General features: G+C 39.9%; 1 protein-coding gene across 1 annotated transcript in view; it reads right to left on the bottom strand.

The window, feature by feature from the left end:
• Positions 1 to 26,049, bottom strand: part of ctnna2 (catenin (cadherin-associated protein), alpha 2) — a 353,855-nt gene that overhangs the window by 262,085 nt on the left and 65,721 nt on the right. The window lies entirely within an intron of this gene.

A 26,049-nucleotide genomic window follows, 5' to 3' on the forward strand; every position in this document is an offset into this window, starting at 1 on the left:
TCATAACCTTCTAAAGTCGCACAGTCCGAAAGCTGCGCTCCAAACAAGCAGCCAGCTGTGCACAGCTGTGAACATTAAAGGAGGCTCCAACCACTTTGCTTGCATGGAAAGTCATTTTTAACATACTGATAAATTGTGTAATGCTAAACATGCAGAAAATTGGTGCAACCTTGTGGTTTTTTGCCTTTTTTCTTCTTTTTTTTTTTTCCCCGGCAGGAAACTGTGATTTGGCCAAAATTATGGGTATGTCTGTAACATTTGAGAGCTCTAACCTTCATATAAATCAATTTTCCTTTCAGGTAATGAAGATTGAATGAAGCTGAATATGAAAGAAAGCGTTTCATCCACTGTATTCATAATTGTGAAGTAACGTTTAGAAAACAAAACAAAACAAAAAGTAATTTCTCCACATGTAACCCCACGTACAACATGACTGGGTAATCATTTTTCCATCCATTTATGCATCCATCCATTAACTCACCTTGTCCACCTCCTACAGAACGCTGAATATTTCAAGGGTTAGCTTTTACCAAGTCTTTGTATTGGAAAGTAAGCTAAACTGGGGAGTGCTGAATCTTTTATACAAAGTGCAAAGAGACCTTGATACATCTGATCTCGGCAGGACACCACCAACTCGAGCTGTGTTGAATGTTTTTCATATTAAGAGATGGGTGGATTCAACAAGACAGAAGCATTTTTGAGACAATGTTCAGGATGTTGGTGATGAAAAGAACTCTGAATAATCCTTGTAGTTCAAGAGTTGTAAATAATATATTCCCACAATAGCAGGTAGAGGTAGAGCGGTACAACTAAGAGGATTAGCAGTTTTGTTTTTTTTCTAATACTCTTAATGAACCTGGAAAAATTCATTTATTGATTGAATATGAAAAACAATCAAATTACTGGATGAAACGTAACCACGGCTTGTTGTTGCTGCAGGACAATCTATTTCTGGTATTTAACCCAGGTGCTCTATCTTCCAAAAAATTGTTCACGTTGCTTTTCAATCCTGCAACAAGAAAAATAATTGTTTGCTAAATTACTAAACAAAGCAAGACAGATTAAGAAAGAATAATTTGGATCACATGGTATATTATGCTCAGACACAAATTATTCATCATAGCTGAGAGGAATACAATCAAACATTGCGGTTTTTCTTTTCAAAATAATAAGAATTAAAAAAATATGCTATTTGTTTTTACTGAAAAAACGTTGCCGTTCAAGACAACACTTAATTGAGGAAGGCCTTACTTATAATGATGAACACGAGGATATAAGCCATCAGTTTATGAAATATTATAAAATAGCCCTGCGATGTACCCTGACTTCATCCACAGTGAGCTGGAACCGGCTGACTGCTGCATGACAACCCTCAGCAGGATAAAGAAGATAGATGCATGGGTTTTACAAATTATAAATGCTATGTCTATCATATCATAATATATCCTTTGTAATGAGAAATTTGTTGTTTTACAGATGCTTGACCACAACTGTCTCTATACATACTTGATATAAAAATGTGTTTTCTTTGTTTAACTTGTAATTTAATATCAAAACATGTCGGATACCCTCCCAAGAATTATATCCAATTAATATAGCTAAAATAGTATCAATTTCACTAACTGAAACCTGATTAATCATGCCTTGAAACATAATTCCAGTCACCCGTAAAGTAATGTTAAATACAGATTAATCATTTTTTAATCCATTTTTACTGCTTTCATTCACACATACAGTTGCTGACCAGTGTGCATGGCTGCAAAGCAAGGGACTCTCACACCAAGGTCACAAACATACATGGAGAAGCTCTAATGTGAATTGAACCACCGAGATTACAATGCCTGATAGCCCTTTGACCCAGAGCAGCTCCAATAACTCAATACTGAGTGATCGCTTAATAATGAATATTCCGACTTTGAATGTTCATCACATTGTCAGTAAATTATATACAATCCAATATATGGAAGAAATGTAAGCAAGTGTTACATGCACCGACTGAAAATAATAGAAAAACAAGCATCGAAAACCCTGTGCTCCACAATGCACACTCTTCTCTGTACTGTAAAGAGGCAACATATTGAAGAAAACATAATGCTTGTGTATGTTCAAGCTTGTAATTGTCATTCCCTGGAGGGAAACAAATAAATTATTTAGCTGAGTGGTATTGTCCTTTTTGTCGCGATGCATGTCATGCAGTAAACATACTCACCAGGGCGTCCTGCGCATGCTAAATATACCACACAAACGTAACATTAAAAATCAAAAAGTGAAGTCTATCTTTAACAAATTCATCACTAAAGAATTTTAAAAAAGGTGCGTGTATGTGTACGTGTGTGTGTGTGGGGGGGGTTCGTTCAGAGAAGACGCATGAATTAGTGAAAAAATTGTAACCATTAAGCAATCGAGTTTCTAAAATAATGCACACGGCTCATTGAGGTCGCTTCCCCCAGTATGAATATGTTTCCACAATAGAGCCTACAGCCGTCCCCCAGAAGACACATGCTTGTTGAATCTTACTTGAAAGTTGCACAAAACTGGAATTACAGTACAGTACAGTACAGTACACACGTCAATTAGAATGGCGCAGAGCAAAAACAAAAGGTATCGCCCAACTATCATCCAGGACATTCAGATAACCATCTTAGTCTATGCTCCAGATGTCTCCGGTCTGTTTCAGGAGTTGCAGTGTATGAATATTTTGACGGACGCTGTTTACATGGGAATGAGGTGAAAGAGCAAGGGAAAAGGAGAAAGCGAGACAGTGAATATGCGCAACTGCTTTCTGTGGAAAATATGTGGTATTCCTGCATTTTAGGTGGGAGACAAAATGCCAGAGGTCACAAAACCTTTATTAATGATTGAACTTGTATCATACAGGTTTAATTAAGTCCAGCCTGAACAAGATTTGCTCCACCTGAGGGAAAATGTCAAGGTTCTGCATGTAATCATTTTGATTTGAGTCGAGACATAAGTTTTTGGGTCATCAACATTTTAGCCTCCCTCAAAATATGTCTGAAACTTGAAGTGAGCTATATGTTGGATTGTTCACATCATCCTGAACGTCAACATTTTCCCCTCGGTGCCCGTGTGATTTATTCCCCGGGGTTTGATTACTTGATATCTCACTGCTTTATCCCACATTTCTGTCTCTTGCTTTGACATTTTTACTCCAAGTGAAGCCCGCAGATAAAACGATGACTTAATTCACCAAAATGTAATTTCAGTTGGGATGAGCAATGCCTTATGCATACGAGCAAAGGTTTTAGGTATGTCTGAAAGAAATGCGACAATTTCATGCATGAGTAAACATCTGTGCGCTCGAAGATTGACTGTGCAGCAGAGTATAATGAACCCATATTGTTAATCTCATTATTGAAGGCTCTAAAATAGAATCGGACGTTCGTGAGGTAACGATATGTCCACCAAAGATCCTTATTCTCAACATCATAGAGTCTGTTTAAGATGTAGGGCAGATATAAAAGAATCCCAGCCAGCCAACATCAAGAGAAATGTTCTGCTGTGTTTTGAAAGAAAATCGAGCCAAAATCAGACCACGAGAGGAGCCAAACTGGCCAGTGGGATGACCTCACAAAAAATAAACAGTCATTGCCAATTTTCAATAGAAAAAAACAGCTTTTTCCATTGGGGATACCATTGTTGAAATAAGATTAGATATAACAACAACAAAACCAAGAGCTGAACAGCCAATTACAGCAAGATGTTGCAAGGAAGTGAGACAAGCAAAAGTATAGAAGCATCAAACCCATACTGTAAGGGTTAATTTGTGAAAATATGTGATCTAAAGCCCACAGAAACTTTGCCAACAGTCCAAAGAAAAATCCTTGTGATTCAAAGAGGATTTCACATAAATCCGTGCACGAAATGTGAAGATTTCAGGAACGCACCAGCACTTCTTAATAATAAAACAAATGAGTTGTTATTTTTAATGGAATGTGCTGTTTCCTTCTACTGGTCTGGTCAGATAATAAGTTGCAAAAAGCTGCTTTTGAAACGGTGGTCCTGCTAATTACTAATGTCTCTTCAGTTCATTGCAAAGTGATAAACCAAAAAAAAAACAGGTACACCTCTGTTTTTAAGAATAGCCTTTGTTTGCAATATTGTGTCACTCTTCTCTAAGCCGCAGTATTGTATATGTAATGGCAGGTCTACAAACTCCAATCCATCCGTCATTGGCATCAAAGTTTTGTAACAATGGCAACGTTTGAAATAACCTCATGAAACGGCACGATCAAGGCCTTTTGTTGTTGTTTTGTTGTTGCTTGCTTGATTCTGTGTTCTTTTCACTTTCTTCTTTGTTACTACTGAAGGTCACTTGTCTTTTAACAAATGAGTGGCCACGCAAAATGATGAGTTGCGCGACCAAGCTGAAACGGCAATCCAGGTCGAAAAAAAAAAGAAGAAAAAATTCTAACATCTCTAAACGAATATGATCCTTAGCAGAGATGCTCATGATACCCGGAGGTGTGTGATATATTTTGTATTCAAAAGTCTGATAAATTATGAGTGCATGCCCAAATGTTTATTAATGTAGCAGATGCACACAGATAGAGTCATAAATCATACAGTACAGTAGCATAATAAAGCCAACAAGGATGCTGGCCTGCCCAGGTAATGGTACTTGGAGCAGAGCCCGGTCTCCCTGGCAGCATGCTGTGACTGTGGACCTACAGTGAGCTGCAGGGGAGCATTAAGTGTGTGTGTGTGTGTGTGTGTGTGTGTGTGTGTGTGGGGGGGGGGGGGTAGGATGGTTGGGAAACAAGAGTTTGTCACGACACACTTGACAGTTTCCAATATTTCATTGCATTGGTGATGCGCAGGGATATCGAAAATGTCTTCCTTATTCGTTGCGTTTTGAGCAGCCCCCGTTTTTTTTTTTTTTTTTTTTTTTTTTAAACAAAGTGCTCTGAAGGTGGTTTTTAAAAAAAAAATTATGCCCCCCCCCCCACCCGAGATCTCGAGTTAAAGCTATTACGGCCACTGAGCAAACGACATGTCAAATGAAGCTTTGAGTGCACATTCAAACAGCCAGACAATTATCCTCATAATTTCCTAATCACACCAGGTTTCTGATGCTGTTATTATCCAGAAAGCTCCCTATTTGGTACGATGTTATGTCAATGAGGCTGTCTGTCAGCCACTGATCATCCGGCCTGAAGGGTATTTAACAACTGTCACCTGTTGTATCTCTGGGCTGTCATTTAAACCTCTGCCACTTTTTACCCCTCGATCAACACACCGACGGCAGTGTCAAGAATCCGACTTTAGCTTCAAAGGGGTGGTCTTTATTAGCTGAATTTTCAAGAGTTGTGCAAGAGACACACACATTTCAGCTGGTTTAATGCACAAGTGGATGCTCCTAATATGAAATGTGCGTGGCTTTATTCGTAGTTGTTTTTTTTTTTTAAACAGATCAAGCAATTTACTGTGTGCAGACTTCATTTTTCTCTTTTTTGAAAGGCATTTAAATTATTTTTATGATCAGAGTGTTGCCAGCAATCTTTTGATTCTGCCAAGCAAGCAGCTGCAGTTCCTACAGACAGTCACATTGACTCCAGTAATCTAATCTAATGTAATCATACTTTATTATTCCTCTTGGATAAATTCCATTTTTCTATATTGACCCATCCTATTTCTGGGATGTGGAGGTGTGGCCACATTGAGGCGCTACAGGGGACCAAGGGCCTTGCTCAGGGAGCCACAGCTGTGGGATTCAAACCTGCAAACTCCCAAGCCTAAATCTGCCTCTCTAACCTCCGGGTCAACACTGCCCTGCTGTAGTCCGGTTGTTTGAAAGAGGACGTATCCTGGGGGTCATCAGCAAAGGTACACCTGCCATCTTCCCCTCTAATCTCATTTGATGTGTTCAGGAGATAGGTGGAATCGATGTTTCTGGAAGCCAGCCGGCTCTGCGACAAGTGGGAGTCCCGGAAATAAGGAGATAATGACGTCTTGGAGGGTTACAAGAAAAACCGTAACAGATATTAAAAAGAAAAGATATAAAACAAATAGCTGCACATGTGGGAAACAGTTAACGTGATTAAAGATACACATTTATCTTGGATAATTCATTAAGCAGCTTGTACAGGAGTGCCTCTCATAAACAGTTGTTGAAGTAGAATTTTTTTGCAAGCAAATGGTTCTTGAAAATATACTCATTATATGGTTTATCAGTTCTGTACAAGTGGATGACATTTACCAATTGATTAATTACTAGTTTCATCAAAAGCAACCGTTTAACAGTTGCTAAAGCAAATAGCAAATAGTTGGCTCACTGATCATGATAGAGATCAAGTGGCTCTGCAGCTCGATAACTGATGCCATGTATGACAAAAATAACATGCAACTTGCCAATTGACAATTTCTGCTCAGTATTCAATTCATAGTGTATAATAATTTAGATTTATTTTTCACTCGGATTTATACTATATATTATGCCCTTTCTTAAATTGCAGGGTTTTTTTTGTTGTTTAAAAAAACTATAACAAATTAATTATTTAACTAAAGAAAAAAAAAACATTTAAAAAACTATATGAGAAGATTTAGCAAAGCAAGTAAACGACAGAAGGCTCACAGCAGAGATGAGGCATAACGTAGTATTTACTGAGGCTGAGGTACCAATCTTGAGGTTTTTATTTCTCTACGAGAGTCATTGTTGAAAGCAGCAGTGATTGTCTCCCTTCTAAGAGCTTGCAAAAAAACAAACAAAAAGAAACTAAGAGCATTCAATCAGTCTGCTGAACTCCAGAGACCACAACAGTGCTTGAGAAGAGACAATTAACCAACTTCCAGTGTAAGTTTGAGGAATTAGTAATACCCATAATATCTTGTTAGAGACAGGAATCTCCCCCCCCCCCCCCCCCCCGACCTCTAAGAGGCGATCTCTAAATACCTGTGACAGTGGCCTTCACAGTTTAACCGAAGCCAAGATGACAGTATGTGAAAGTGCTGATAGTGCCATACCTGCCGGCGATCTCCCGCCTCAACAGAGCCAACAGTGGAGAATAGGGAGGGTTTTACTCAATTTTAAATGATCTCAATAGGTGGTGCAGACATTTTCTCCGCACCGGCTCATCCTCGTATGTAAAGCCCTCCCGAAGGTTCTCCACACATTAACATCATTAAATACACATATAAAGCTCCTTAACACACACCGAGACCTTTATATTGCTCCAAAGGATTTATCCAGCCGCTTGCATGTTCAGTGCCCTCTCAGCCGAGGGGTTTGTCTGTGCTGGTATTAACTGTCTACGCCACACTGAGGGCAACAGCGGAAGGACCACATCATTTTGGAGTGGAGGGGGGGAAGCGGGGAATAATGTTCCCTGCCTCCAGCTGAGCACAGCACAGATGTTAAAGTCTCAGTTCTTGAACTCTGGTGAGGTACATATATACCAAAAGTGCCCTAAGTAATTGGGAATGCAGAAATAATACACGACAGGGCAGTTTATTCTCGGCTTTACCCATGAGCCCTTGCAGGAGATATTTCCAAGGCGAAGAAATAATAGGAAAGGTGTGCGTACATGTCATGAAAACTGAAGGAAGTCCTGTTTTCAAGGACTGCAGACCAGCTACCTTTGTGCAACAGATCCGAACAAAAGAACGAAGCGAAACATGCCACAAAAAAGTTTAGGCAGGTAATTATCACCATCATGTCTAACCTGGTAATCCCCATTCATTAAACTCTGTTTACTGCAAGTGCAATGATAAAGTAAAAGTAATTAGAAATTACATGGGTATAAAGAGCCAATTAACATTTCAGTGTGTGTTTCTTTGTCCTCATCTTTGCTCTATGAGGGTGAGGTGAGAAGAAAAGGGTTGGGGAGGGAGGGGAAAAAAAAAAAAGTGAAAACATTTATTAATTACTCAGCTTGAGCCTGAGTAGGCCATTCTCATATGCTCCGTAGCAGTGTGTCGGACTGATTCCCCTGTGTCTTAATGAAGTTCAACACCACTCACGACTCACAACACTGCTAGGTGTCTAAAGTTCCACAGAGACCAAAGCAAATTACATTACACAGTGCACACACATTGTCCTCGTAGCGAGAGGTGTTGCCATGACACTGTATATCTCCCGCAGGGCTATCAGACATGGACCAAAAAAACAAACACTTTCACCATCATCAGTCCAGCTGATGCAGTGCAAACTCGTAAGAAAACTGTATTTTACGTGTTATAGCATAAGCAACAAATATTGATTTATCCATGTATGTGCTTCTCTTTGAGAGCTTGTGGGTAAAATGGTCAGCTGATTACTGGCAGGATTGGAGGAATTTGAAGGCTCGGAGCAACAGCCTGCAGCAGCTCTTCCTGAATTGTGTTCCCCAAGTGCAGATTTATGCATGGCTGAATTAAAACCAATCCTCACAAACTTCTACTTCTTGTTATATTCACAATAAGTATACACCCACTACATTTGTAATTTAAGTAAACAACTGATTATTTACAAAACAAATGTGAGAGAGGCATAAAAAGCCTGAAATAGTCGGATTCAAATATATCCGTACATGTTTCTGGCTCATCTGTAAATATTGCCATTTAAGGTTGGATCAGTGTTTATTTGTAAGCAAATTTGGAATGATTAATACCATTTCATTTTAAAAATGTAAAAGTGTGTCGGAAAAACTCACAGCAAACTAGCCAAAGTGAGCATGAGAGCCCCATACATAAGGACTACGATGGCCTATTGTTAACACATCAAGATTAGTGTTAAGATCACTATAATGCTGATGTGGAGGTGACATATTATATCCTTCGCTTAAACAAACTGCAATAGGACTTTATCCTGCACCCTGTGCCAACACATATTATCAACGCTGAACTATACCACTCATGAGCCATTTGAGTTTGATTCCAAAATGACTTGTAACATGTTTTTGGGTGCTTTTGTTTATATTTGAATGTTGTGTTTGGATTTTTGTCTGCAAACACAGAGCCATCCACAATCATCTCGGGGAGACTTTCCTCACTCCATCCTTCTGTGCGCACGCACGCACACACACACATACACACACAAATGAAGTGGGGACACAGAAATGCTCAAGAGTGCTGGCTCCAGGTTGGGTTTTTTTTTGCTCGTAAGCCCTGAGGCGGGCTGGCAATCTGTGGACTTCTGGGACTTTTCCCTGTGGGTTGCTTTACCTGTGGGCTGGCAGTGAGGGAAGAAGCACCAGTGAGAACAAATTAAAGCTAATACACTGTTGTGATTATTTATAAGCCAGGCCTGCATTGCAACATGCATTACGAGTAACGACAAAGCTTCATTTAATTTGGGTACAATGTTTCTCCCAGTTTGACTATTTACAGAATAATAGCAATGCTTATTGTCTTTTTGGCAACTAATAATTATTCAACACTTACAACCTAATATTACACTTTTATTTTTTCCCTGACAATATGAGAGCCTGTCATGGTGTGCTTTCAAATAGATTCTCTCTGATTTGCAACATTCCTGTAGCTGCACGACCGTCTCAGCTGCGACGCAAACATAAACTCTGCCAATGCAGACGCTCAAGCTGTGCAGCAACGAGGCAAAAAATAAGGTGCTGTCACAAAAGCTGAGAGGTGAGAGTACGTCTTCACACCAAAAGGGCATTTCCAAGACACGGTTGAATTCATCCCATGCAACTTTAACACCTTGAGCCCAGGGCTATTTTTTGTTCTTATTTTGTATCTGAAAAACTGCCACGAATTTAGTCAGTGACAGCTTCACAACTGTGAGGCTGAAATGAACGACCCCAGGATGTGTGGATGGAACACATTGAGGAGACCTTTTGGAAGCAGATACGCTTCCTCTCTTTGATATCCAAGTGCAAATGAGATATCAGAAAAATATTGGATTTGTGGACTTCAACCCAGATAAACCAGGGTATTTAATGCAACGCCAGTGAAGAACAATAAAATACACAGCTATTTTATTTATAACAGCATCAATCAGCCTTCTTAATAGATGCATCGTGACTGGGAAATTCCTTTGAATATAAGTGTTTTGCTTTTATCTCAGACACAGACTGGTTCTGTGAGAGACCTACAGAGAGATAGACAGTATAACATAATGTAATAATGTTAATCACTGAACCATACTGCACGTGGAAGAAGATTTCATATATGGACATAAACTCACAGCTCAGTTTACAGAAACTTGCAGTCATGGATTTGGGAAATGATGCATGTAGTTCACAGGATGGTCGCATGGTCAGTATTGTTACAAGACAGATAACATACGTTGGATTAAGGTTGGATTCATGGCTTTTTTCTATGATTGCATGTTTTTCCTTTGCATGGGTTATGTGGATATCTGTTTCAAATCATGGTGCACATAAATTCAGCAAATACAAAGATAATTTTATGGAAAAGTGATGTCGCTGAAATGAAGAGGTTTGCATACATAAATAAAAGAATTAGTCTCAAAAGAAGGTTAAGTCATATCAAATTCAGCGATATGCCACAAAGATCATCCAGCAAACAAATACATGCAAAAAAAGCAGCACCTGGATATACTTACTCACATAAAAGGAAAAAAAAACGAAACTAAATTGTGCATCTGACCATTAGTACTGGCAACCTGTCCAGAGTGTAACCTGCTCTTGCCCCAAATAAACAGGGATCAGGCAACTGTCTTCAGCATTTTGACAGCAAACCCCCCCCCCCCATATATGATTGCTCATCTCCCCAAGAGCTTGAGAAATCACCGTGAAGGCTCCTTTGGAGCACACACAAGTATACATATCTCCCATAATTGAAAATGGAGCTGGCAAATAGGGACTTGTCTCTATTTGAATATGAATACACTTCTATTTTCATTTTCTGCTTTTTTTTTTCAAATTCTGTCTTAGAAAACGATAACCCCAACTCTCTCTGGCAGCCACTCCAATAGAAATCATTCTGCCCAGCACTGCCTCTGTCTTTCCCCGTGACCGAGGACCCTTGAATGTTTTGTTTGGATTTTTTTTTCGTTTCGAATCAGCTGCGCTCAAATCAGAAGGCTCAATAATGCATCCATCCATCTATCTTCTATACCACTTATCCCGTTCATGGTTGTGATGGGCTGCAGCTGAGCCCAGCTTGCTATGGGGGAGAGCAGGATACACCCTGGACAGCTCTCCAGTCCATCACAGGGCAAACACACACACACACACTCACTCACATCCAGTGGCAATTGGTGTCACCAATTAACCTATACTGTGGGAGGAAACCCACACACACATGGGGAGGAAATTTAAACTTCACACAGAAAGGACCTGGGGCGGAATTTCAACCCAAATCTTTTTGTTGTGATGTGGAAGTGTGAACCACTGCGCCACTGTGCGACCCAGCTCAATAATGTCCTCTAAAACATATCGATGAAATGGTAATATTTCACAGAAACATAAATCCAGTATATATTTTGGGGAATATCTTTACTCTGTGTTACCGCTTCAATAATCTAAGTGGATTTTCTGCTGCTGAGCCTCTTCAGGGTTAAACCTGCAGGCACCTGAGTGTCTGACTTTGATGTTGTTTACAGGAAGTGAGACGTGACTTACAGCTAATGCAACTAAGGCTGTCCACAACTAGGAATATATCGTCCAAAAGGGAAAAAACAAGAATACTTAAAATGAGCGGTGCTCACATCGCTCCACATCGGAATAAAGCCAAACATATGAATTAATAGAAAAATGAAAGCATTTTAGATTTATATGGCTATTCCCACTTATAATACACACACACACACACACACACACACACACACACACACACACACACACACACACACACACACACACACACACACACACACACACACACACACACACACACACACACACACACACGATTAAGTGTTCATCATTAAATTCAAAAGTGTCACCATACAAAAAAACATACAATCTAATGTAAATCACATTTGAATTTTTCAGAAAGTATTTCAGAAAAACTGTGATTTAAGGAGCAAATAGGAAGAGAAACCGACAGTAAAAACATTTCAAGAAAGAAAAAAGAAAAAAAAACAACATGATATAGGATTCTGGCCCACATTATTCCATGTACGATGAACAACTTCTGTGGCGCAACATAAAAACAAACATTCATTCATATGAAGAATGTGCTTGTTGATCTGCCGTAGAAACAAGATCCCTCACTCTTCCCCGGCTGCATGCTTCGCAGTGGCATCAGAAGAGAGGAGCTCACCGCCAGAGCACATCAAAAGAACTCGATACAGCACTTCCTGTTCCTTCACAGTGTGGTAACAGCCGAGGCTGACCGATCACACCGGTGACAACTGACTGAACGTGCAACACGGTTTCATCCTCCTGCACCGCTTCCTACACCCCTTTCTCACTTCTTTGCCAATTCCAATTTCTATCAACATACCCAAAACTTTGTTGTTGTTTTTTTCCCCTTCAGCTGTGTTGTGCCAGTAATATATTTAATGCATGCCGTTTGTTCTCATTGTGTTATACTGAAATACTAAATTCACCATGTGAATTCGATCATTTTCCAGCAGAATTTAATAAATGTTTATTTTCAAGTTGAGGTTATTGTGAGCTGAAGTGGGTCCTTGTTTGTCCGATTCTGGCAAGGAGAAGAAAAAAAAAAAACACACAGTACACTATTCCACTGGTCTGGAGGGGGCTGCAGCAATACGTGAGAGGAGGTAAATTCACCTTGTAGCTCAGACGCCTTTTTTTGATATATTTTCATGGCTGCTTATGTGATCGCTCTGTTGTAATTTTAGAAGAGCTCACATTGACTGTGCAGCGCAGCATGGAAGATGGTCATGTCATTCATTTTTTTTAACGGGCAGAACTACCAGGACACCCACTGAACTACTGCTTAGTACAATTAGTGGCTATAGCAAAGACAGAACAAAAGAACAAGGCTGGCAGCAAATTTGAAGGCGATGTTTTCTACATCACTCACTTTTCTTTTTGCAAAGTATGAAAAGCTTTAAATCAATGGGGGGGGAAAAAAGTTTTCTACTTGGATGTCTTTTAGCATTGCACATGATTTGCTGAATGAGAAAGGATGTAGGATCAGAAGATATCTTCTGGTGGATTTGCAAATGAGTATTTACCTCTGTGCAGAGAATGAGTGGTGGAGAGGGGGGGGGGGGGGGGGGCAGCCAGTAAGCTTGGCAAGGAAGGAAGGAAGGTTCAATTTCCAAAGTTTCTAATTGCAATGCTGCAGCTTTTGCATGATAGCGTTCAGAAGACACTCACAACCTTCAGCCAAGACTTGCTTGTCACCGAATGCCATTCAGGCTGAAAGTGGGCGAACAACTGCGAGCGGTGGCGATGTAAACAGTGTGCATGCTTTAGTAGGCACCATTACACGATTTAAGAGACTGGAAAAGGGATAAAGGCAAAAGATGTGGAACTAACGAGATGAAGACATAATGCAGGGAAAGCAAGGGTATGAAAGAACAGTCGATTTCATTGCTGCAAAAGGAGTCTTGACAGTGAAAGCCATGCTGATGAAAGGAGATGTATCACTTGGCTCAATGCTGCGTTATCCTTCAAGGAGGGCTTTCTTTTCAATTTGAAAGGGAAACTTGAATCTAATGAAAACTTTAACTTGACAACCTGGAAGTGGGAACGCCTCCTCATCCTTCACTGACTGTTGCAACTGTGTTTTTGTCCAAGTACACTGCATTCGACTTTTTACATAATCCAGTGGTCCCGCTCCAAATTGCAGTCTTAAAATTTCCTTGGCAAAACATAAAAAAATTCCTCTGAGGAATAGAAGGAGTGAAGAAGTGGCCTCAGTTCAGATATGGGAGAGCTGGACTCTGGATGATCACTGATACGGATGTGCTCACTGCCACAGAACTCTCCCATTATCTCAAAATGACAGCTAAATTGGCCTGTCAACATAGCTACATTCATCTAAGCAACTTCTCAAGTGCATTAGTGCATCTTCCAAACACAGATGAGGGATATGGGGCATCTCTTCCATTCTGGAAGCCACAGGGGGAAATTAGAGACTTTCGAAGTGCCGTGCTATTCAAAGAAGCATGCTTGGCTATCGGTTAGTTCCTCTTGCCCATCGAAATTTGACAAATTTCTAAGCCTGCCCAAAGTTGAAACGGAACTCAAATTAGGACTAGTGTGTCAGAGAAATCAAGTTTTGATGAGGACTGGTAGTTCACCACCGATTCAAAATATTTCCTCTGGCTTCATCTTCAGCTCTTTTTTTTTCATCCCTGCAACAACAAATCATTTTTACTGATTTTTACTGCAGAGCACCCACCCTGTTTGTGTATTTCCTTGTTTATTAATCTTGTGAACAATTGTCCTCATGCTCCTTGACATGAAATGCAGTAAATCCTAATAGTTTTGTCCATTTGCTCATCAAATGAAAGGACAAGTGAGAGTGACTGGTAAATTCGTATTGCCATGTTATGCTACAATTGTTATCCAGGTCTCTTTTTTGGGGTATTTTTAAGACCCGCTATTTAAAGAATAAAGAAAGAAATTAATGGTGAACACAAGTGTTACAAAATATACTGATAATCCTGCTGAACGTATGGAATGTAGGATGTCGGATATAATGGATGGTTGTGGCCAGTTACAGGAAGTGTCAATAATGTCCATCTATATCGCTCTACCCAACTCAAGAGGCACTGAAGACGATCCCAGCTGACTATGCGCAAAGGCAGGATGCACCCAGGCTTTTAAACGTTGCCTCGCAATATGATGTGGCCTGTTTCAGCACCCAATGCAAAGCAAAACCTCAGCATGAAGCACATCTAAAGTGAAACAGCGTGGAAGGTGTCCTGCAGAACTGCACATCACTTTTTTTTTTTTTTTTAAAGGGCATGATTTAATGGTGCAGCTGCTGTTTGAAAACATATTCAATAGTAGAAATGAATCTATTCAAGAGACCGCTGGACTTTGTGTGAGAGTATTTGATTGCATCCTACTGCAAGTGCTACAAAAACGTCTGTGTCAAAACAACAGGAGCCACTTCTAAAAGGACTAAAAGGCTGGACAAGTTGTAAATGTATTATCTTTTGTTTTACTTTCTTGTTACATTGTATTTGCAAATCGGGAGCCTTCAGCACATGTGTTGACAAGTCACAATGAGTTGTTAAGTGTATGCAAGAAAAGTGTTTCCAAGAATGTGACTAAGAATTTTGCCCAGACAAAATTTGCATCAAGTGAAACTCAAGGACAAACACACCACCCTTAAGGAAAGATGGAAAGTCTCTGATTTGCTTGTGCTTTTACCTTTACAATAGACGACAAGTTCAAGAGGAACGGGCAAACTAAACTTTAACCTTTGTTGCTATAGGCGACATTGTCACTCTCTGGGAGTATAGCCTGCTGTATGTGGTGTGTGCTTGCATGCATGTGTGTACAAAAGCCAACGGTCCCCGGCAACCATGAGGCTGAACAGAGTTGAAAGGGCAAGCTGGCATGTGATGCGCCTACCGAGAAGACCTTGACTGGAAGGCAAGATGTCTTCTTATAAAAATAAAATGATTTGCTGCTCCCACTCAACAATCAAATCCCCAGAGAGTTACGGTAAAGAAGGTCCAAAGATGCAGTGAGAGACTTCACTTTGGTAGATGTTCTAATTTAGTTATATAATGACTGCACATGTATGGAGAGAGACTTTGTGAACTATTTCATCCCAAATATACTACCAGTCAAAAGTGTGGATACACCTTGGCTATTTTGAAAAATATAAAATATAAAACATGTTTTGAGTTCTTTCAGACTGGTTTGTTTATTACATATTTCCACATGTGTTCATTCAGAGTTGTGATGCCTTCAGTGAGAATCTACGATGCAAATAGACAAAAAACATTGAATGAGAAGGTGTGGCCAAACCTTTGACGAGGAGTGTTCTTGCATTTCCTCTTGGGTCAGCAAAAAAACGCTTTTGCAGATTTTGCCATTATCAGTACTTTGACTACTACTACTACTACAATTAACACATTTGTAATTGTAAAACATATTTTATGAAACATTAAAGGGATAGTTTTGAAGAAAAATTACAATGAATGCTAAAATGTTAAAAACAACACACAGACACAAAAGATTGCATAACACATGTAAATCAAAGACAGTAAATAATGGTATGATTTCCCATTTGATATGATAATTACTGTCCACAAGTATTTCGACTGTGCATGGTGGATGCATGTGAAACTAAACTGCAGAGTGTATTGGCAGAACATCAGTCAGCACTGAATCTATAACTGGAAATACAGAAGCACAGCTGAGTAATTCCCGAAAGCTGCAAACTGAGCTCTCTGGAAAAGAGTAGGTGGAGAGGCACAATGGACCACGGTCTATAAGCTCCAACTGTAACTAGTATGGATCCTGTTCACTCGTGACCCCTCCCACTCTGTCTGCCTCCTCCGCAGCTCGCTCATGCCTTATTGCCATCAAGACAAGACAGGCAGTGGCTAATTACTGTACGGCAACAAACAAACCAATACTTCTCCATCTCCCCCGGTCATGTCCCATTACTTCAGCTTAGTCCCCCAATTCATATTTCTCCTGACAGGTGCATCTGTCCATGGAGAATGAGGCAATGTTGTAATCGGCAGGCAGAGGATGTTGTAATTAAGAGGTGCACCTCTGGGCTAACACGTGGCTCAGCCAAGGTGAAAATGACAGTGGGAGTGGAGTTTTATTGAACGCAACAGGGTTCCTGTCAATAACACTGTCACTTGGTACCGTGTTCGATGCTATTATTAATGCTCGGGGGTCTATACGCATCTGCACACGAGTCGGCGTCTGTGGATGTTGAGGATTGACCTTTCACAAATTGAAGTGCGAGGATCGGGACTCCTCTCCGTCAAAGAGTAACTACTAATGTGCTTAGCACCCAGATGTTCAAAATAAAGAAGCGAGGGAAAATGAAGAAGCGAGGAAGTATCAGACTTGGCCTGTGTGCACGCATGTGAGAACGGAGTGAAAAAGAGAGAGCCTTAAATGAGACGGCATGAATAGGTGTGCATAGATTGATATAGCAATTACCAAGAAAGCCATCCCTCAGTTACGAATACATCTACATACATTAGAGCCGGGTTGCTCCCTGGCCGTCGTCACGGAGGCTCGTCCAGCAGTATCTCATACACAAACACAGCATGCGGAAAAGGTCAACACTGGGCTTATATTGTGCATATACAAACAATGAAGACCCCATCTACACCCACCCATCTTGTGCATGTTTGTCATACAAATAAGAAGTATATATATATATATATATATATATATATATATATATATATATATATATATAGAGAGAGAGAGAGAGAGAGAGAGAGAGAGAGCGAGACATGGGATGACAGACAAGCAGGGGAGAACAGCTTCTTCACTCTGTTCCGAGGGCTATGATGTTTATTAGAGCTCCCATATCAGATCTAATTCAAGGAGAGTCTCAATGCGTCATCCCATAAACATAAACGTGTCCAATTACCTGTCACTACGCAGATAGACGCATGCAGCTCTGGGAAGAGACTTACACTTGGAGGCAATGCTTGCACACTGAGATTCAAAGGGCTGGCTGTCATGCATACTTTCCCTGAGCTAGCAAGTAAATCCGGTTATAGTTAGCCTGTAATGTATGCAGAGTGAGGACCAGCATATGGCTGTGCAGTGTGACTACAGGGCCTGCAATATATGGAGAAAAGGTTTGCATAAAAACACAATGCGGCAACCAAATTAAGTCGGTATGCATGTAAGCATGCTGGCATTTCAAACACCTCTGTTGGTTCAAGATGCATCAAAGATGTTTAGAACCCCCAAAAAAGAGGAGAGGGATAGGAGAGATTCAGGAAAGGGGGAGTGAGAAACATACCAATTCCAAAAATAAAAAAGAGCTACAAAAATAAGAATGAGGTAGAGGAAAAACAGATTGAAATATATGCCATGGCAAAATGATCCAAATGACATGGATGTCTGCCGCAGGCTCAAAGCTTTGCTTTACCAGCGTATGCACGTCTGCAGTGTGTGTGAATGAAACGTGCTTTTGTGTATCTGTGTGTACCGAGTCAGTGAGCACTGTTCACAGCACTCTCATGTCAGAAGCTGTAGCTATACAAGAGTCATGATGACACCACAGGACTGGGGAGAGTAAGGCTACAGTACAAAGTCTACCAAGTGTGTAGTGATGTAGTAAGGAAGAAAGCATTACAACCCAACACATTTTTTCCTTGGAGGTCATGGTGGAGCAGCAAAATCATGTGATCCAACAATGCATTCCCTTTTGGCAAAGCTCAATTTAAGGATCTATGCCCATTGAAAGCAGTCAGAATGAGGAAAGAGCTTCTTGTTAATGACACAAAACCATACAAGGTGATGCCAACTTGCTCTGAGCAAGACTGAAAATCTCTGTTTCTAAGGACTTGCAGGAAAAGGGGATAAAAATGGAAAATATAGGGAGAGGGAGGAGAATGAGTAGAAAGGACAGACAAGTCCTAAAAGTAACTAAACATTGCCACCTGCTGGGCAATGCATGAACATATTGTGTACTTTGAGGCTGAGGTTAGTGTATTTGAACAGCTGCACCTTTGACCACCTGTTTGCACTGATCCACACAAAGCAGATATGACACCCAAATGACACAGCACAGGGCCAAAGTGGAGAAAATAATGAATATAGAATGTCCACCTCCAAACAATAAAATAACAGTACTCTCAGGGCAAATTTAATATGCTGGTTCGGGAGAGAAGAATGAAAGCTGAGGACGAGGCAATCATTTTGATGCAATCACAATTATGTTAAAAGACACCGCCTCCGTCTTTCCTCCACTCCTCTTGGCTCATCTAATCGAAGGCAGCAGCAGCGGCGAGGGCGGTAGCCACCGCTATGGTTGCGGGGGGGCGCATCTATAACTCATACTTGTGCTGGCAGGCCTTTCCTTGTTCACTTCCATTATCCGAGTCACGGTGTATTCTGTATTTCTTCATAGTAAAGGGATCGCTGTGAGAACTATTTGCTGCTGTTCAGTTTTGATGCCTTATGTGGCACTTCAAATGAGTTTGAGAGCAAGAAACACCAACAGTCGAAGTTAAAAAAAAAAAAAGGTCTTTTTTGTCTTTGACTGCACAAAGCAAAGGAGGCTCAAAGTGGAAGAGTAACACAGACACAAATCTTTTTTTTTTTTTCGCATATTAACTTGCACACTGCAGTTACTCGGTGAGGTGAAGGCCTCTTCAGAAAGAATTGCAAGTATATAGGGCACAATTCCTCACTGAAGATGAGCATTTTGGCTGCATGGAAACCAATGTACTCTTCCAGCATATTTTGAGCTCCTTAAATCTAACAGAATTGTTACATTGTGTATGTGTGTCGTGACCTAAAAATCCCAAGCACGTGTGTGCCACAGTGGGTCTTTACCCAAACTCCCTCAGGGCCCTGACTCCATCTGTCCTCTCACTGAGTTCATATCTCTAAATGAAGACTTTTATTCCAACGTGACAGGGCTTTTCCTCCATAGCAAATTTAACGGTGGCCGTCCCCGAATGTCACGTTACCTTTGCCATGCTTGCTATAATAAAATCTATTTTAAGAGTGTTGAATTTATCGCTGCCAGTTATTATTGGGAAAGTGGATTCAGCTGAGGTTAGTGCAAAGGTGAACACACAGTGGATCAGGGTGACACCCTGGCTAATTACCAATGGCCACTAAAAGCAAAATTTACACTAAGAGTGAAAAAAGGTCAGTTTGGAGAAGAAAAAGAGTACTTTCTCTATTTTCTCACTTGGTAAAGTGTCCAAGTAATGTTTTTTGTTGTTTTTTTTAAATTCAAAACTAAGTCAATTTGTGTAATTATAATGGTGATGTATAACTAATATGTGAGATATTAACTGTTTGAAAATCTGTCAAAGATAATCTTGTAAATAAAAGATTCCTCACCCGGTCATTGTGAGGAGGATGCACATTCGTTTGAGTGACGTTACAAATTATTTATCTAAAATTGGTTGTGGTCATGTAAAACACAACTCCACCAATGTGGTGCCAAAATTTACTGAGCGTCCTCTGGTGGCTGACGCAGAACTGGTCGTCTTCTTCAGTCTCGTTCAGTGAGGGACAGGTTTAATCATTTGTGAGGGCCGCAACACTGGAATCATCCCCACTGAAGTGCACAAGTTGGATTTATGAAAATTAAATCAGCAATTAAACTGACCAACTGTATTTCTCTCATTTGAACGTGTTAACTTTTCATTTTCTTATTAGACTTTTTCATAATAGATACAGTAATTTTAGTAATTTCAATTTTTAAACTTGATCAAATGGTCCTAAAATTGACGTGAAACAATTATTTTTTTTCTCTATCTTTAGAAATCGACATGCAGATTTCAAAGTATGTGGCCCATCGGCTGCCACTCGTTTACGTCAGAGTGAGCAGATGCTATATGACCTGCACATTAAGTCTAAGTCAAAGTCTTTTTAGTGTCAACTATAAAATAGAGGCAGATGGGTTTCCATCATATCAGGTGGTTTTCCTCATGCTGACATTTGGTCGAGTGTTCATTTATCTGATCACTCCGGGTTGAATTAGTTTTTGAAACAATAAAACGGCATGCATAGCAGGTGTTCCTTGTTAAATAGTCACTCGGCGTCGGGCCAGGTGTGTGTTTGTGTGTACAAGGGCGATGTGAAGCCAAAGCTCCAATACTCACTACTATTCAGATTACTTCTAAATGGCATCACCAATGCAGACTGGTTGCACTTGTATATTTTTGCGCTTCCATTTTTACCAGGCAGACAAAGCAGAGGCATCCTGTCCACCTTCAAATGCTCATTAGGCGCTTTAGTCTTACTTACATCTTTTCAATTGAAAATGGTTCAATAGCAAATTATTACATGCTTACTCAAATGTCAAACATCCATGACTATTTTGAAAATTACACTCAAAACTAAACAATATAGTCAAAAAGTTCAAAACTGAACCTGTTCCCCAGCATGATCAGCGCACAGTGACAAGATGCCCTTCCAATCTATCTGATGAAGAACTCTTAAAAGGTAAAAGGTGGTTGGAAGGCTAATGCTGCCTCTTTGTTATATGCCAAACGCTGCTGAAATTGAGTGAATCTGACCTGATGATGGCCTCCCTTTTCTCTCCTAATAGATCTCATACCCCAGTGTCCCAAGTTGACTTATACCAAAATAATTCTAGGTGTCAGGAAGGGAGGGGGAAAAAAAAGTATGGACGAGGTCACTCCCTTTTCCTTGTCTTATTCATAAGCTGCCCTTTCACTCCAGCTATAGACCTGCGTCTGTGGCAAGCATTTAAAAATCCTGTCTAACCTTTAGTGTCAGAAGCTGTGCATGTTCAGGAGCTGTGGAAGCAGTGTGTTCAACATCCTTGTCATTTTGATTTCTCTGGCATATGAGCTACACTAAAAAAAAAAAAAAAAACACTTCTGAGTGTTTCCATCACCACCACTAGCAAATCCGCTGAACAGGTAATCTATATTCCCACTGCTTTTACACACGATTGCGTATTCTTGCATTCCAAGAAAAAAAGTGGTCCTATGCGAAATGTGAACCTGATCAATAAATCAATGTGCCACATCTGTAATACTGTTTGACTAAGAGTATGCTTCTTTCAGATGCTTCTTTCTGAATGAAAGAAGCATCTGAAGACTACAGTAACTGATCTGAGAATGAATGACTCGAATCCAATAGTGTGAGCAAAATGACGATCCGCTTGGCAGAGAGAACAACCTGTTCCTCTCCACTCAGTCACATCCAGTAATGGATTAATGAAATGAGCAGCATCAGGATAAAACCAGTTAACTCAGTCCTCCGAAAACAAAAAAGTGCTCCATTATAAAAAAAAAAAAAAAAAAAAAAAAAAAAAAAGGGGGGGGCTTGTTTGTGTCTGTCGCAGCCTGTGGTATATGGTCAGGTGTTGTGTCCAGTCTTTACAAAACAGTGAGAAGAAGAGAAGCAGATCAATGCAACATGGACATATGCAAATAATCAAACGCTGCAGCAGGCACACAGCGTTAAGAGGAATGCATACAAAAAACACAGCATGAATACAGAAATGAACAGCCAGAGAGGAGCTCTAATTGTATTATGGAAGTATATGCATTGCAAATTCTGCAAGACTGTGCATACATATGCACACGTTTCACTACCAAACACCACGGCGCGTCTGGATCGATGTGCAGAAAACATCAAAACCCTGCAAAGGCTTGCACACGCACACAAAATCCTGAAAGCGCTGTGCCTCATAGATGAGTATATCAGTTCATTACTATTCCGAGAGGATCTGACCATAGTCTGCGTCTCCGTGGTAAGTTAGGAATTAAACATGCACCAGCTTCAGGCGAGCACAGAGGGCTAAGCAAAGGGCAATTTGTCTCATTTAACTGCTGCCTGTCTGCCGGCTGAAAGGAATCACATTAAGCACATCTTTGGCCTATTTAAAAAATAAATCCCATACTGTTTTGCATGAAAATAGAGAGTATATAGGCTATGACCTTGTGAATGACAACATGACAGCAAACGCATGAGAAGACACAACATAGCCCTATAACCCTTTTCATTCTTTAGCTTTTAGTTTTATATATGTTACAATCTATGGCGCAGGCAATGATGGTGCGACTTTAGTCTGCACACAGCAGGAGGATTTTCTTTAAACGTAGAGGACTCGCAACTTCTTAGCTTTACCACAAGGTGTCACTCACATACTGTAAGCCACAAATGGCCATGACAAAACAAATCTAAAGAACAGAATATGAAAAAAGAAGAAGAAACATGGATTTGCATTTTCACAGCTGGTGCTCAATTTAACAAAAGAAAAGAAAAGGTAACTTGCAAGAGCATCCCAAAACGAAGAGAAAAGAAGGAAGAATGGAGGGGAAAAGTGTTATGTTCAACAGTTATGTTTAGATGTGGGTATAATTATTTGACAGCAGAAGCATTTATCGAAGATGAGTCTCATCTTAACTGCAGGGCACTTTTTCTACAGCTGTGTTCACTCTGATTATAGCATGACATACAGCAATGGCTGCAACACTATTCACCATAGAATAAACCGTTGCTAATAAACACATCAAAAAGCCAAGGTTTATTCATTAGAATGCATGTTGCATTGCAAGATCAAGACATCGGATAGTAAAAGCCCAAGGTCTTTTTGTAGGTTTATGCTTATGTAAATATGATAGACTTATGTAAATATATTCAACAATCATCACAAAAAAGAGCAAAATATTTCTTTCAAAAATGAACATTTCATTCTGCATAATTGTGGATGTGGCAATAAAGGCTTCCAAGCACAAAAGACTGAACAAAATCACATCTGTCAATGTCTACTGCAGCGAGGGAAACTGTGACATCTGTCAGGCTTTACCAATCAGAACAAGGTTATTACTAAATGGATGATTTGATTCTGTAGCTGAATCCAGATTAGCTCATTTACACGAGGAGGAAACTGCTGCTTCTTTAGCAGACGTGGCTGCGGTGCAACGCAAGCAGGTGTTTTCAGGGTAAAACGATAATCTACGAGCACACAGATAAAGGTATTTCAAGTTGTCCACTGGTACAAAAACACTTAAAGCATCACAAATGCTTTTATTAATTTTTTTGTAATGTTTTTTTTAACCTGAAATAGACTGAATGAAGCATCACGGTAATGACGTGGGTTTGCGCTTGTAAAGCAGGGACAGGGTCACTGCAGGGATGTTACAAGGGTTTTTATGTATAATCCCTGGATTGTTAGCCTATCTGGGCTTCACTGGCCAATCAATGCAGACACAATACTGAACAAATTACAAAGACTAATTCAATTACAGCAGTTTATGCACCTACTTAGTAATAATTTCCTTGAATTAGCATAGAAGTGGAAGGTCCCTTTCTTTGAAATCACAATTGGAAGAGGTCCAGACAATAAAAGAGGAGGTCATGATTACTTATATTAACTTTTAATAGTTATGTTATTTGGTAGTAATTTAGATGAACCCACCACTGTCCATAAAATAGCCCCACAGAACGGATCCTGTCGATGTTGTCCCTCATGCTGAGGATAATTATTAATTAGCCTGTGGGTTGAGTAATTACTGAAATAATCACTGTTGTGTGCCGAGCAAAAGAGTCACACTCATTTTATATGCTAATTTACATCCTAATGATGTCCGATGCAGCAGGTATTCAATCCACTCAAAGGAAAGTCATCTAAAAAAAAGTTTTACGGCATTGCTTTGGTAGCAACAAGTATTAGTGAGTTCTCATCTGACTTTCTAAACTTTCCTTTTCCACAAACATCTTAGACAGCAGAAATGGCAAAAAGCAAAAATCATTTCATGTATTTTGTGATGTATTTTTTTAGATGCTTGTTTTGCACAACAATGATGCATACAGACTGATGCAAATACTAAAACACAAGTGTTTAATTATTTCATTAGAAAAGCTTATTGAGTGAGAAATATGTGAATTTGACATGCCACGTGTCAGAATAGCAATTATAATAAAATGGGTAAAGCAACCAAATAAAATGTACAACCCATTCTTTTTTGTCATGTTGTCGACAGCTATGACTATATCTTTGTAAAGAGTCATCATATTTACTTTATTCTGACATCATGTTTGTGTTGTTAAAGAAAAGGTATTTATCTGAAGTTGCTCTGTATACGTCAGCTAAAAGTCTTAAGTCTATATGCAAATACAGTCAGCCCCTCATCAGTCATGGCACAACCTGAAGGGCCGAACTCGTGCTGTGGAAGATCTGACGCATGAATTATGAATTAAAATGCCATGTGTAACCCTCCCACGGTGTTCTTGAAAGCTGACAGTTAGAGCTGCCGCTGGTTCTTCTGTCTGTGTGTTTTGATGACAGTGTTTGGAAAGATAAATGAGCCAATATCCAGAAGACACAATCTGCTTAACTGCAAAAAGGCTTACAGGCGCTGCACGTTTTACTGCCACTGGGTGTCCACTAGATGGTAGCAGAGAATCAGCTTACAGGAAAAACGTTTCAGATACAAGGAGCATGTTCTATGTTATACAGTTTACCCCTCCTGCTCCATTCACCTGTGAAAGCCAGCATCTTCATGCATGTTTAACCCCCTAAACTTCCTTCAGATACACATTTTTTCCAAATCTTCTCTCAGAATTTCCCCTTCAGTGTTTTCCACTGTTTCCTCTTTCTCATATGTCCTCCCTCCTCGCCTGCATGTCCTCCCTCACTCCACTCATGAACCTTCTCACAAGCGTTTCTGTTCTCCTCCTGCCTTGCAGCTCCAGCCTCAACATCATTTTTCCCTACGTAGCCGTCGTCTTTCCAACATACATGAGCAAAACCACCTCAGCTTTGTCTCTCTCGCTCCTCAGTTTCAATAATTGATGTCAACTTTTTCAGTACCTCAGCAGAATCAATGTTAATCCATTTTAGTATGTCACCATATGTTACAGACAATGAGATACTAAAATGTATAAAGGATTACTTATAGCATTCATTTTAACAATCATGTCAAATGTAAACGGTACTTTTCAACATCTGCAACACATAAAAAAATGATTGACGAAGCAATTACTGTAGATGTGAAAACAATTTGAAAAACAACTTGAAGGGTGAAAGACTTACACACAAACACCCGCCCCATACATGCTTTGATTGTAGTGTTTAGTCTTCTGTTATTGTAAATGAGCTATTGTGTTAATGGTTTTTGTATTTGTTATTACTGTTGTTGTCACCGTTACTATTGTGCTCCCTCCCAGCCTTCATCTCCACTTGCCACAGTGGCCTCGCCGACAAATTATTTATAAAATAATAACAATTGAAACAGGGTGAGAATGTCAGGCGGTTAGAAGAAAGCAGATTGAGAGACAATACAGTGCTGTACTTTATCTTTCTGAAGAGCATGTCTTCGTTAATGGTGGGAAATTTGACACAATAAACTCTTATTGTTTATGTGATGGCATAGTACAGACAAAGTAAAGAAGTGTCATCTTACATATTGGAAAGTCGTATAGCTACATGCCGAGAAAACCAACCTTACCGTTTCCGTCCTGACAATTTGTACCTCAGCAAGCTTTAACACACTTCAGAAATGTCGCTGTGCACACTTGAGAAGCTCAT

This window comes from Blennius ocellaris (assembly GCF_963422515.1).
Source record: "Blennius ocellaris genome assembly, chromosome: 3".
In the NCBI taxonomy this organism is placed as follows: Eukaryota; Metazoa; Chordata; class Actinopteri; order Blenniiformes; family Blenniidae; genus Blennius; species Blennius ocellaris.